The sequence below is a fragment of the Mesocricetus auratus genome, unplaced genomic scaffold, assembly GCF_017639785.1.
Source record: "Mesocricetus auratus isolate SY011 unplaced genomic scaffold, BCM_Maur_2.0 Super-Scaffold_6731, whole genome shotgun sequence".
Classification (NCBI taxonomy): domain Eukaryota; kingdom Metazoa; phylum Chordata; class Mammalia; order Rodentia; family Cricetidae; genus Mesocricetus; species Mesocricetus auratus.
Window position 1 is genome coordinate 13,271,585 of NW_024429185.1, and position 12,636 is coordinate 13,284,220.

Genomic DNA, 12,636 nt, shown 5'->3' on the forward strand with positions numbered 1-12,636 from the left:
CCTTAAGACCCAGGATCGAGCCAAACATGACTGACAAAACAAAACGAGTCAATGCAATGATTCCTAATGACATTTTGCTCTTTTCATAGATTGCTGTCTAGCCAAATTGTCATCAGAGAAACTTCATCCAGCTAGTGATGGAAACAGATAGAGACCCACAGCCAAACATTAGCCAGAGCTAAGGGAATCCTGTGGAAGAGACAGAGGAAGAACTGTGGGGTCCTAGAGAGGCCAAGCACCTCACAAAAAATCCCACAGAATCAACTAAATTGTGCGACTCACAGAGACTAAATTCTCAACCAGAGAGCTTGCATGGGACTTACCTAGGCTCTCTGCAAGATGTGTAGCTTTTCTTCTTAAGGGACTCCTAACATTAGGAGCAGGGGATGTCTTTGAATCTGCTATCTTCTTTTGGGACCCTTCCTCCTATTGGCTTGCCTTATCCAGCCTTAATAGGAGATGAGGTGCCTTGTTTCACTGCAACTTGACACATCATGGCTGACTGATATAAATGGGAAGCCTGCACTTTCTGAAGAAAAAGGAGGAATGGAAGAGGGGAAGCTGAGGAGAGGCACTGGGAGGGGAGGAGGTTTGGAGGAGAAACTGATCAGGCTGGCAATAAATTAATAAATTAACTAATTAATTAGTAGAAGTAAAAAACTGATTGATTTTATCATGAAAACCAAAACGAAAGTTAACAAAAATAAATGCTATTTTCTTTGTAGTTTATTTACATTTGCCCTTACTATGTTTCACACAGTTATTTTGCCTTTCTTGTGTTTTCAGTATAATTGTAACTTATTTTAACATTTTAAATGTTGCAGTAATGTCTTTACAGTTCAAATAATTTTATAGCATATTTTCTGCACAGTGCTGCCAGATTTTCACCTGGAGTTTCTATTTACACAGAAATAAGTCATTTTCACCAGTAATTATAATCATTGAAATTAAATTAAAATAGTGAGTCTCTGAAACACTGAAAAAGTTAAATATTCTCTTGTGTTAGTTAGCCAGCAAATTCTGAAACTTCTTATACAGCTCAAAACAGGTAGCTAAAGAAACAAATGTTTATCTGAGAAAAATGCTAATATATTTCAACCTAACTAAATGCCATAAACTTTTTCATTTTATTTTATCAGTATTCTTTGGGGGTGTAATGTTTCTAAAATAATCCCTTAATGATCGGATAGAGAGCTCAGCAGTAAAGGGCTCATATTTTCCTTGCAAAGGACCCAAATCTGAAAACCAGCATCCATATCAGGCAGTTCACAACCGCCTGGAATTCTTGCTCTGTGGATGTCTGACACCTCTGGCATCTGAAGTCACCTGTACTCATGCATTTGCACACCTACTCACACCCACCCCAAACACAGGCAAATGTTTTTCTTCAAAAATCTTAGATAGTTTCTCTTCAAATAACTAGTACAGAAGGTGTCACCTCTGTTAAACATGTAGTCTTTTGCGTCTTTGGATCTCAGTTCTCCAAACCTCTGCTCCCTAATCCTGTATGTGAAAGGAACCGTAGACAATTTCATATTACTATTAAGGCACAGCTGAGTGGTAGAAACACTGTGTTCTCTAATATTATTTTAATTACATAGTAAAAATATGTTAAACTATAATTGGTCTGTAGTCACAATTCCTTGATCCAAACACAGTCGTTCAGAATTTATGTCTTCATCTGTAATAAAACTGCATGAGCTAGGGTGAATTTGTAAACTATTTAAAAATAGCATAATTTTGAAGTAACATTTAGTGAATATAAATAAGTAAATGCAGGGGAAGTGGCTTAGTTGGCAAAATGCTTGCTTTGGATTTGTGAGGACCTGGTTTGGATTGACAGAACCCACATAAAACCTCATGCAGTAGCTTAAGTCTGCACCTAAAGTTCTTATAGCATGAAAGGAGGCAGGCAGAGGAGAGTCCTTTGAAAGTCATTGGAAAACTAGCCTGATGAAAGAGAAGACACCCTCTATCAAACATAGTGGAAGGTTAGGAAATATGTGGATATGTATGTATGTATGTATGTATGTATGTATGTATGCATTTAAAGGATCCATTCCTAATCAACATATATTAAATGTCTACTGCTGTTATCCATAAAGATCCTGACTACTATTATTAGCTATATAGATGTGGCAAAAGCAAGGGAAACACGGGTTTTAACATCACTAAAATGTGTTCTCATTGGGCCAGAGAGCTGACTCAGCAAGTAAATATGCTTATTATGCAGCCTGCCAGGCTAAATTTAATCTCTTAGTCCCATGTGGTAGAATGAGAGAATCTGCTTCTGCAAGTTGTTCTCTGTCTTCTACATGTACGTATACACTCCACCACCCTCTCACCCTCTTACCTAGCCACCATCCACATAATTGAGGACAACCACAAAATAACCAAAATATAATGTTTATCAAGTTTGTTCATCCTAAGTCTTTCTTAAAGACCCCAGGTCAGCAAGATTATACATCTGAGAGAAGCAAAATTTATACCCAGTTTTTGTGCATTCCAGGACAGGAATTTAATTTTTAGAACTAATGGGGATATAGGAAATTGAAATAAAAAATATCAGGCAAGAACTCACTCACACACTATAGTTTCAAAATAATAGCAAGATAAACAAAGAGAGAAACATAATAATGAACTTAGAAATTTCTTGGATAAAGTTGACCTAAAAAATCCCCATAAATGTCAGTCAAAAGGAAAGTAAATTATTCTCAAAATGGGGAAATCTATAGAAACAAATGAACCAAGCTCATGGAAAGTCATGAACTCTTCACCAACAGCTGTAGAGCCTCCATGAAACTAAACGAGGCCTTCTGCGTGTGGGAGACAATTGTATAACTTGCTCTATCTGAGGGACCCTTGGCAGTAGGACTAGGGTCTGTCTCTGGTGCATGAGCTAGCTTGCAGGAGTCTATTCCCGATGGTGAGATGCAGTGATCAGCCTTAATGCAGGGGGGAGGGACTTGGTCCTGACTCAACTTGACATGCCAGGATTTGTTGAATCTCCATGGGAGGCCTTATCATTTTGGAGGAGTGGATGAGGTGTGGACTAGGGGGAAGAAAAAGAGGGGTGGGAGGAGGGGTGGGAGGAGGGGTGGGAGGGAGACCTGTGGTTGGAATGTAAATGAAATTAGAAAAATATTTCAAAAATCCTGATAATATATCAATTTAATACTTTGTGCGTTTTTGATTCTTATAAAAATAGGGAATAAGAAATTTCCCATCCCATTTTACAAATTCAACATACAAATTAAAGTGGTTCTAATCATATTCTAGTGTTAGTAGGGAAGTAGCTCTTAAGAGCTGGATAACTGTTAGAAATATAACCCTGTAGACTGAATTCTTGAGAGCATTATGAGTAAGAATAATGGGTAAAAGTTTGATTATTCAGCACAAGACTGTGGTAGTTAGGTCTTTAGTTCTATTTTTAAACTACATACGTTTGGTGGCGTAAGGGACTGCTCAGCAGTTACAAAGACTTGCTGTGGTTTTAGAGGACCCAAAGTGGTGCTCAGTACCCATACTGGTTAGCCCACCAACTCCTGTAACTGTAGCTCCAGGTAATCCAGCACCCTCTTCTGACCTCTATGGATACTACACACACACACACACACACACACACACACACACACACACACACAAGTTAATAACGATAGGAGAACACATGGCTAGTAGATCATAGTCCCTAGAGGGTATCTCACTACTGTGGTTTAGCTACAATCACATGGAACCAAACTGCAATACAAATATTTGTCTTTGTGCCATAGACAAATGCTACTCTTGTCCTTAGAGGAATTTCTCCTATGATTAGCCCTGACTATAGAGACTAGTGGCCACTGGGGATGTTTATAATGGTGACTTAGCACTCTTCCTGAAAAGGACATTGATAACACTCCCTTTAAGGTTCAGGAAATGCTTCAGTAGAGATAGCAGAAAGAATGCAAGAGCCAGCAGATAGGGAGCAGTAATGAGAAATGTGAGCTTCAGGGCATGACACAGCCACAGCAAACACAATCCCATTAGTGATTAGCTGTACTTACCATGCTGAAATCTGGAAAAGTCCACACACACTCATGGACTGGGGAGAAGTTCATGTGCACCCATACCTCCTTGCTGAACTATCAGCAGTTGATAGATTCTGAGGTAAGATTAGTCATTCACTCCAGGTATATACCAAAGGATAGGTTTAAGGTATACAGAGGAGAGTGCAAACAGATGACCACATAGGTGACCTTGGTTAGAATCAAAGGGTCACAAAAGAAAACAAAAAGGTGTGAATGTGAGAAAGGGACCAGCAGGAAGGATGCAGGGCTATCAGAGATGTGGGAGATTAAAAGGGGGTAGTAAGGATAAGCAGACTTTGGTACACATGTACGGAATTGTGAAGTAATACATCTAATCAATTAAAAGAGAATTGTTGATGGAAGGAATTCTTACTATTTCTTGAAAAACTTATCATATTTTTTTCTTGGTGTTGAGAAAGTGTTTGAAAACAGTTATATTAAGGCTGTGGAGCACGTTTCTTAGAAAAGTCTTGGTTGCAAATAAAAGCATAAACCTGTCAGAGATTGAAAGGAGACAGTCAAGGTGCTGGGCAATGACATTCCCAGAGTCAGAAATTTGCGTGCATTTCTCGCTGTCTGTTGTGTTAAGGAATCAGGAAATGAGATTCATCATAATGTCACTGCTCTGAATGTGGAGAGATGTGTTTCCTATCTTATGGACACTAACTTAGCTTAGCTATCTGAAGGGCCCACGTTGCCAAGCTTTTAGAAATTGTATCCAGGTATTCGACAATGCTCTAAAGTGTGAGAACACTTTGTTCTCTATAGGTGAGAGACAGAGAATTTTGATAGTACTGTAGAGTTCATATGTTTTTATTCTATAAATGTGAAATTCTGAAAGTAAGGAAAACTACACCCTGATTTCTTCCTCATAAGGCAAAAACTGCAATTAGCTGTTCTGGACTGGAACAGTTGTAGGATTAATCAGTAACATAGTCGTTTGAAACAAGGCACAGTTTGTGATTTTTCTAGACTAACATGCTACTGTCTTTTGTAATACAGCAGATAATATATAATTTTTTCAGGTCATGAAGAATTCATAAAATTTATACTTTCATTTATCATGATCAATTAAATTTATCATAATTAAGTTTATCATAATATAATTTATCATAATTCAATAATATAAAGTAAAACAGTAAAGGAGAGTTGACAATGCCATTGTGAGACAGGTTTTATAGTCTATATCTGCATTATCAGAATGAATCATCGAAGCTTAATATCCACATACTGCAGGATGGCTAGACATAAATTGTTTGCCTAACTGAATTCAAAGAGCAAATCACACACTTGATAATACGGGGGTACGAATCAGTACAATGCATATTGAATGAGTTACATTGTATTGGACAACAAATGGGTAGTATATCAGGACAATATTAGTAGGCTTACTATCTTATTACTGATTTCACAATCTTACAATAAAATTCTCGCTCCCCAGAGGGCAACATCAAGGTGATATACACTTATGAGGCATGTGGTTTGCATACTGACATACTATTTTATTCTTAACTCCTCTATGATAGGATTTGTTGATGGTAATAACTTTTTTTCAATGAAAACAGAGTCAGAGTTAAATTGAGGAACTGGAGTGCTCTAAATACTATTTAACCTAAGATTTCTCTGTGGTATAGAATCTGACTATTTATGTTATCTTAACTTTAAGAAATTATCACAATGTACAGATTATAAAATGTGAGACAGAAAAGAAATTGATGAGAGAGAGAGGCAGACAGACAGAGAGAGAGAGACACACACACACACACACAGAGACAGAGAGACAGAAAGAGAGAAAGAGAGACAGAGAGAATACCGAACAGTGACTCTGCCCAACTCAGGTTTACCAAGAACCTCAGTCTGTGAACTTACTTGGAGGCTTAAAGATATATTTCTGGGAGAATCTCAAGATTAAATCTTTCAGTATCCATTCTGGCTTTAATTATCCCAGGCGCTGAATCAAATTCTGTTGTGTTTGTTAAAGTAACGGGTAGATAAGAAATTTTTTTCTTAGGATTGAAAAGCAGGACATTGGGGATTGGCACGATGCTGTTGTAAGCTACAGAAAGATAGAGCCCCTGGACGTGGCAAGACACTGGGTAGCCTCCCCCTATAATGTGTAGAGGGTGATCCTGCTGATAAATTCACCTCCAAAGTCTGACCCGTATAATGAAAAGACACTGAATTTCTGTTAAACACTGAGTTTGTGATAATCTATTATAGCCCTAGAAACTGAGAACCGATACATCATAGAAATCATTTTACTCGATGAAGCTGAGGAATTGTTGTTAATACAGGAGATGAAAAAGAATAATGGGTTCCAGTTTAAAATGAGACAAATGTATTGCTTGTACAAAATTGTGAGATTATACATTTGGGTAATGTTTCTCCACATACTTGTGTACCCATAAAATGCATCATCCAAAGGACTACAGTTAACAAATGTTAAATAAGCATGGCCAAAGGAATTATGAAATAATAACATTGGCTTAGTGATACACAAAAATTGCTAACATTCATTAGGATCAATATTGCTTTAAGGATTATTGACTAGATAGAGAGGCAGGCAGATTAAATATAACAAGTAAAGGGAATGCAGAGAGTGCTTCGTGGTTAAGAACACTTGCTGCTCTTGCAGAAGACCAAGGTTTGGTTCCCAGCATTAAGTCTCAACTAACTGAATTACAGTCCCAGGGCTTCCTATGCTCTCCTCTGACTTCTGTAAGCACTACACATGGGGTACACACACATACAGGTAAATGCACACACACACACACACACCACATTCATACATACACACACACCAACACATATCACACAGGCATACACACCACACATGTACACACACATACATACACATACAAACATATACCACACACACCACATACATACATACACATATCACACATGCATACACACCACACATGTACACACACACATACATACACATACAAACATATATCCCACACACACACACACTACAAATAAACATAATCACACATCACATATGGGCACCACATACATATACACACAAATAAACATAAATGATTTAAAAGGAAATACAATAAATAATTTGCTTACCTGCTCTTTTTATTTTCATGGGCATATACTATAGATACATAAATAATATCTAGGAAAATATTTCTGTAGGTTAGCTATTATGTAGTAGTAACTCAATTGGAATTTAGACTTCATTTTAAAGAAGAGTATGGTGCACACAAACATACACAGATATAGGACTAAAAGATTTGGAAAGGTTAACTTTTATTCTTATGAAGTATTTCTCTTCCTACTAATTGATGTTTATTCTCTGGTAGCTTCTGCCAAACCCAGGTATTAAAATTGTTACACTGGACTAGTAAGATGGCTCAGAGGGTTAAGAAGACAGGCCTGACGACATGAACTCTGTCCTCAAAATCCACATTATAATGAAAAGTCTTTCCTGTGAGTGTCATGTGACCTTCACATGTGCTCTGTACCACACATGTGTCTTACTTATGGTTTTATTCCTATGAAGAGGCACCATGACTATGGCAACTCCTCTTTTTTCTTTTCTTCCTAATAAACAAAATAGTTAAAAACAAAAATATAACAAGCTTAAATGCCGAGAAGCAGTTAAATTAAACTTCTGCTGGAATTCAAGTATGTACATAAAGTACATGCCTCCTCACTGTGAGACACATGACTGTGTGTGTGTGTGTGTGTGTGTGTGTGTGTGTGTGTGTGTGTGTGTGTGTATTGTGTGTATGTCTGGGTGTGTAGAGGAGTGTGTATATGTGTGTGTGTGTCTGTATCTCTGTGTCTGTGTGTCTATTGTTTGTTTGTCTGGATGTGTAGAGGTGTGTGTGTGTGTGTGTGTGTGTGTGTGTGTGTGTGTGTAAAAACCAAGAGGACTTTGAGAAATGCAAAGCACTGTGGGGTTGAAGGAATGAACTTTTCATTATGCAGTCCCCAAGTGCTCTGACTCTTTTCCCCCTTTTTGCCTCTGCATCCTCTGTAGCTCCTGTTGAAGTTAAACTTGTCAGAACGCTAAGTCTCTCCTTCCGTGTCTTCAGCTTCTCATTATCCTCAGACTTTCTAGAGATGGAAAAGACATTCAAACCAAATCTCTGTGCTCTTTTCTTTAGTTTATCAAGGTTAACGATAGACTTGGGGTCAGATGATAAACCTTTGGTTGAAACTAAAGAAATTCCAGTCCTAGTTGCCCAAGCTGACTTCCTACTCTTCAAGCTTATAGGCACATTGACTTGTTCAGGTTTCTCATGCGTTCTCTTGGTGTGAGGTATTCCAGACAAAATTTTTCCCACCTCCTCCCTTTCTATCCCACATCAACAGCTTTTTCAGTAGTTTCTTCTCTTTAACAGGTAGTTTCCTCAGTATACATCGTCTTCATTTTCGTCCTCTTCAGCATGTTCTTCAAGACAGGCCTCAAGCCTATTAACAATATCTTGTTTTATTTAAGGCACTCTTACTTTAGTTCTGCAAGATCCAGCCTCTAGAGCTCCACGGTTTCACTGCACCTTCACAGTAACTCTTATAGAGAAAAACATTTAGTTGGGACTGGCTTACAGTTTCAGAGGTGCAGTCCGTTATGGTCATGGTGAAAAGCATGGTGGCATGCAGGCAGACGTAGTGCTAGAGAAGGAACTGAGAGTTCTACATTTTGATCAGCATCCAGCAAAATGTGGCTGTGTGCCACACTAAGCATAGCTTGAGCACATAAGACCACACATCCTCCGAGGCCTTCCCTACTCCCACAAGGCCATACCTCCTAATAGTGCCACTCCAGAAGGCCCAAGCATCTAAGCACATGGGTCTATAGGGGCCATTCCTATTCAAACGACCATAACATGTGACCACAAATGCATACATACAGACACGTGAATTGATGTTTAATTAAACATTCAAGACTGAAAGACTCATTTCTCTTCTTTTAGCTAGTTTTAAATTTTACTCCAGTCTTTTCAAAAGTTTTTCATTTTAATATTCAAAGGTAGTTTCATAGCACTTCTCCACTGCCACAAATTATATAATCGAGTTTCCCATATTTGGGGAAATAACAGGGGGCATTATATCCAGAGTGCAATGAATAGGCCTTGTCCTGGGAAAACTACCTTTGTGATCATGGTACCTCCCTGGCCAGTTAAGTATCCCAATGCATTTTTTGGTTCCTTCATAAGCTTCTTTGTGTTATTTTTATTCGCTTGCCTGTTTGAGGTAAATTTTCATGCATCCCAGGTTATCCACTAACTCTAGATATAGCTGATACGGCCTTGAGTTTCCATAATTCCTATCTCTGCTTCCCCAATACAGGGATCATAGAATTGATCCACCTCTCCAGGTTTATGCTCTGTTACAGATCAAACTCGGAGATTCATACATGCTAGGAAAGCATTCTACCATCTGAACTATAGCCAAGATTTTTAATAAACACTTTAATTCACTACAAAAGCCTTTTTATTATTTCATTTTCCCTTTGTTAACTGACTAATTATCTTTTCATTTGCATCGTTTACTATAGAGATTATAATAATTTCCTTGTGCTATCTTAGTACAATTATATTAGTTTTATTTCCTATCCAATTATTATAAATTTTTGAATATTTAAATTTGGTAACCCTCGTATATGGTGCATCATTGTTTTAATTAATTTAGGGCAAGAAATAATAAAAATTTCCTTATGTTAATTTATTATGTTGCCCTAGGAAACTAACACATAGCAAATTTTTATTCCATGCAATTCTATTATCACTGTTTTATTCAGTGAGTATGCATTTATTTATACTTCTAACCATTTTCATTTTATCTTGTAATTTTATGATTTTTCTGGAACAATTGTCATTATTTTTGTGATTTTTTTAGTGGTTTTAGTTCATGTTTCTATACTGACCTTTCCAATAATATTTTACAGATGTATACTTATTTTTATTTACTATTTGAAAGACAAAGACACCAGGTATATAACTCTAAGCTGAAAAAAATTTTAGCTTAAATATGTGATGCAATTATATTCATCCTACTAATCACTAAGAAATCATTTGAAAGTCATGAATATTTTAAAAATATTTGAAACCTTTGATTTTTCTTGTCTCTGTAAAATCCTTGTGTAATATGTGATATTTGTAAATTTCATTCAATTATTTTGATTTCTCAACAGTTGTACTATGCTTTAAGTATACATCAAATCCAATCCACAAACTAATTCCAGCTACAAATTAAAAAGAAATCTCTGTGTTAATTCCATTTATAAGGTTACAGTAAAAGGTTCTATTTAGAAGGTTACATTTTAAGTAAGGTAATGAATAATATGAAAATAAAATATGCAGTTATATGCATGTATTTTATGAAAGGACAAAAATTTTAGGATATTCTTGTAAGTAGGAAGAATATTAAAGAGTATTAACCCTGGGAGAAAGTATAAGCAACAGAAATGTAAAGAAATTGGTAGAAATGTTTTAACTTATTGATTCAGCTATGTTTTTTTAATTAGATGACAATCATAGATTTTCCTTTTTTCATTGTCTAAATTTTAAAGGCTTGGAATATATTTATGAGATAAAATATCTATTATTTCTTGTGGATTAGATGTGGAGGGGCATGATAGATATATATTATAGATAGAGATAGATGATAGGTAAATATATAATAGATGAGAAATAGATTTCATAATTTGTGACTTTCAAAAGAAATCAAGGATCTCAAATGTATAAATATGATTAATACAGTAAATGGGACAGGGTTCCTTCTGAAGGATTTTCATATAGAAAACTTGCTGAAGGAAATGTAGATACTGGTGATAACATCTATGGTATAACATGAAAGTAGAGCACTACGTGAAATTGGGTGAAAGACCAAAGATTTAGAAGTCAATTGTCTACGTAGGGTAATTATATGTACTGGAAGTTCAAAAAGAGTAGCCAACTTTATTTATGAGAAAAATGTTAGCGGATTCTAATATAGGGTTGAATAATACATGAGGATGGAAGGCCAAAAGTATGTAGAAAGGGTGGCAGTTTTGCATGTCTTGAATGCTTGTAATGATGCTATGCAACAGAAGAACCCAGGGGTGTGAACGCAGCATTAAACCCCAAGAATGCTGACCCACTTATTATGTAAAGTATATGTTAAAAGGAAAAAAGATTAAAAATAACTAAATGCAAGTGTATGTAATGCATTCTAATCTCTCACCCTCCACTCATTTGTATATCCCGGAATTCTGTCAGCCTTTCTCTTTGTGAAAAACTCTTGCCCATGTCTGTGCCATTTGCTTTGTTTTGGGATACACTGCAGTTTACCAGAACTTTCTATGTGGCCACGGACATGGAATTATCCAATGGAGGCTGGTAGATTCTTCAGATACTGACTCAACCTTCTGTAAAATCTTTTATTACCGATAGTTCAGCAAATATGGATAGGGTTCCATGAGTCATGCTCTATCTATGTCTGTTAATTCCAGTCTTATATAAGCCTAGTGTAACCACCTGAAGTGTTTGTGAATTCACAACTGTGATAGCTGTGTCATACTCATAAGATAGCATTCTGCTGCTTTTCTGCCTATAGTCTAGTTCCTATATTCTTTCTGCCTTTTATTTCATTTAATTGCCTGAGTCTTAGAATGTGTGTTATACATTTTATGTTTAGAGCTGAATGGTCAATAATCCATTTTCCTTATACTTTGAGTAGCTAAGACTCTTTGGAACACTATTATTCATTATAGACAAGCTTCACTAATTAAATCCTATAGTAGTATGTCTATGGGCTTAAACCAGGTTTCTGAAAGACAGTTTAACACTGTGTCAATTTAGTTAAATGAAAATATTAAGCTCCATGCTAGGGCTTATAACCTCCTCAGGCATGGGTTCTTGATTAGTTGTAGTACTAATGTCAAAATTCCTGCTGAAGAGCTGACCTGGAAAACAATCACAGAGAGGCTGTTGGCCCATTAACAATGTGTCACTGTTACAGCAGTGGGCACGCCATGCATGGTAGGTTGGTATTATAGTTCCAGTGTTTGTTTCTAGGTCAAACCACCAGTGCCTTTTCTTCACTAACAGCCTATACAGCATCTTCTGACACTGTGAAAGTAGACATGTGAGAAGAAGTTTCCATCTCAGTTCTAGGTTTCTTTCTTACAACAAAGCTGTATGACATCTTCAGTAATGCGGGGTTTTCATCTAATTCTGTTGGGCAGTCAAGAGAAATGGAAAGAACTTGTACTCTTTTGGGGGCTTAGGGGCCTCCCTTGACCAATAGCGTCTGTAGAAATGTTTCATATTTGGCCTTGATACTTTTAGAGTATAACTTTTTGCAAATCAAAGACTTTGTCCCTTTCAATTATTTACTCACAATTGGCATGGCCTTTCATGGTAATTAGGACAGCCTTGATCAAAGTAATTAATTTGCACGTCATGGAGCTGGAGGCCAATCTCTAGAAGAATAAGTTTAAGATGATATGACTTCATAGTTTGTTAATAATTGAAAGTGAAAATATTTTTCAGTTATTGAAAGTTATTCTGAATATTTTAGAAGAGAGAAAATTCTATAATCTCATACTCAGAGTGTAAAATAGTTT

General features: G+C 36.6%; 1 non-coding gene and 1 pseudogene across 1 annotated transcript; both read right to left on the bottom strand.

Annotated features, from left to right (window-relative positions):
- Positions 1-439: 439 nt before the first annotated feature.
- Positions 440-11,317, bottom strand: LOC110341853 (annotated as a pseudogene).
- Positions 9,052-9,215, bottom strand: LOC121139178. Its single transcript, XR_005876023.1, has one exon. It is a non-coding gene; the product is annotated as a U1 spliceosomal RNA (small nuclear RNA).
- Positions 11,318-12,636: the final 1,319 nt, after the last annotated feature.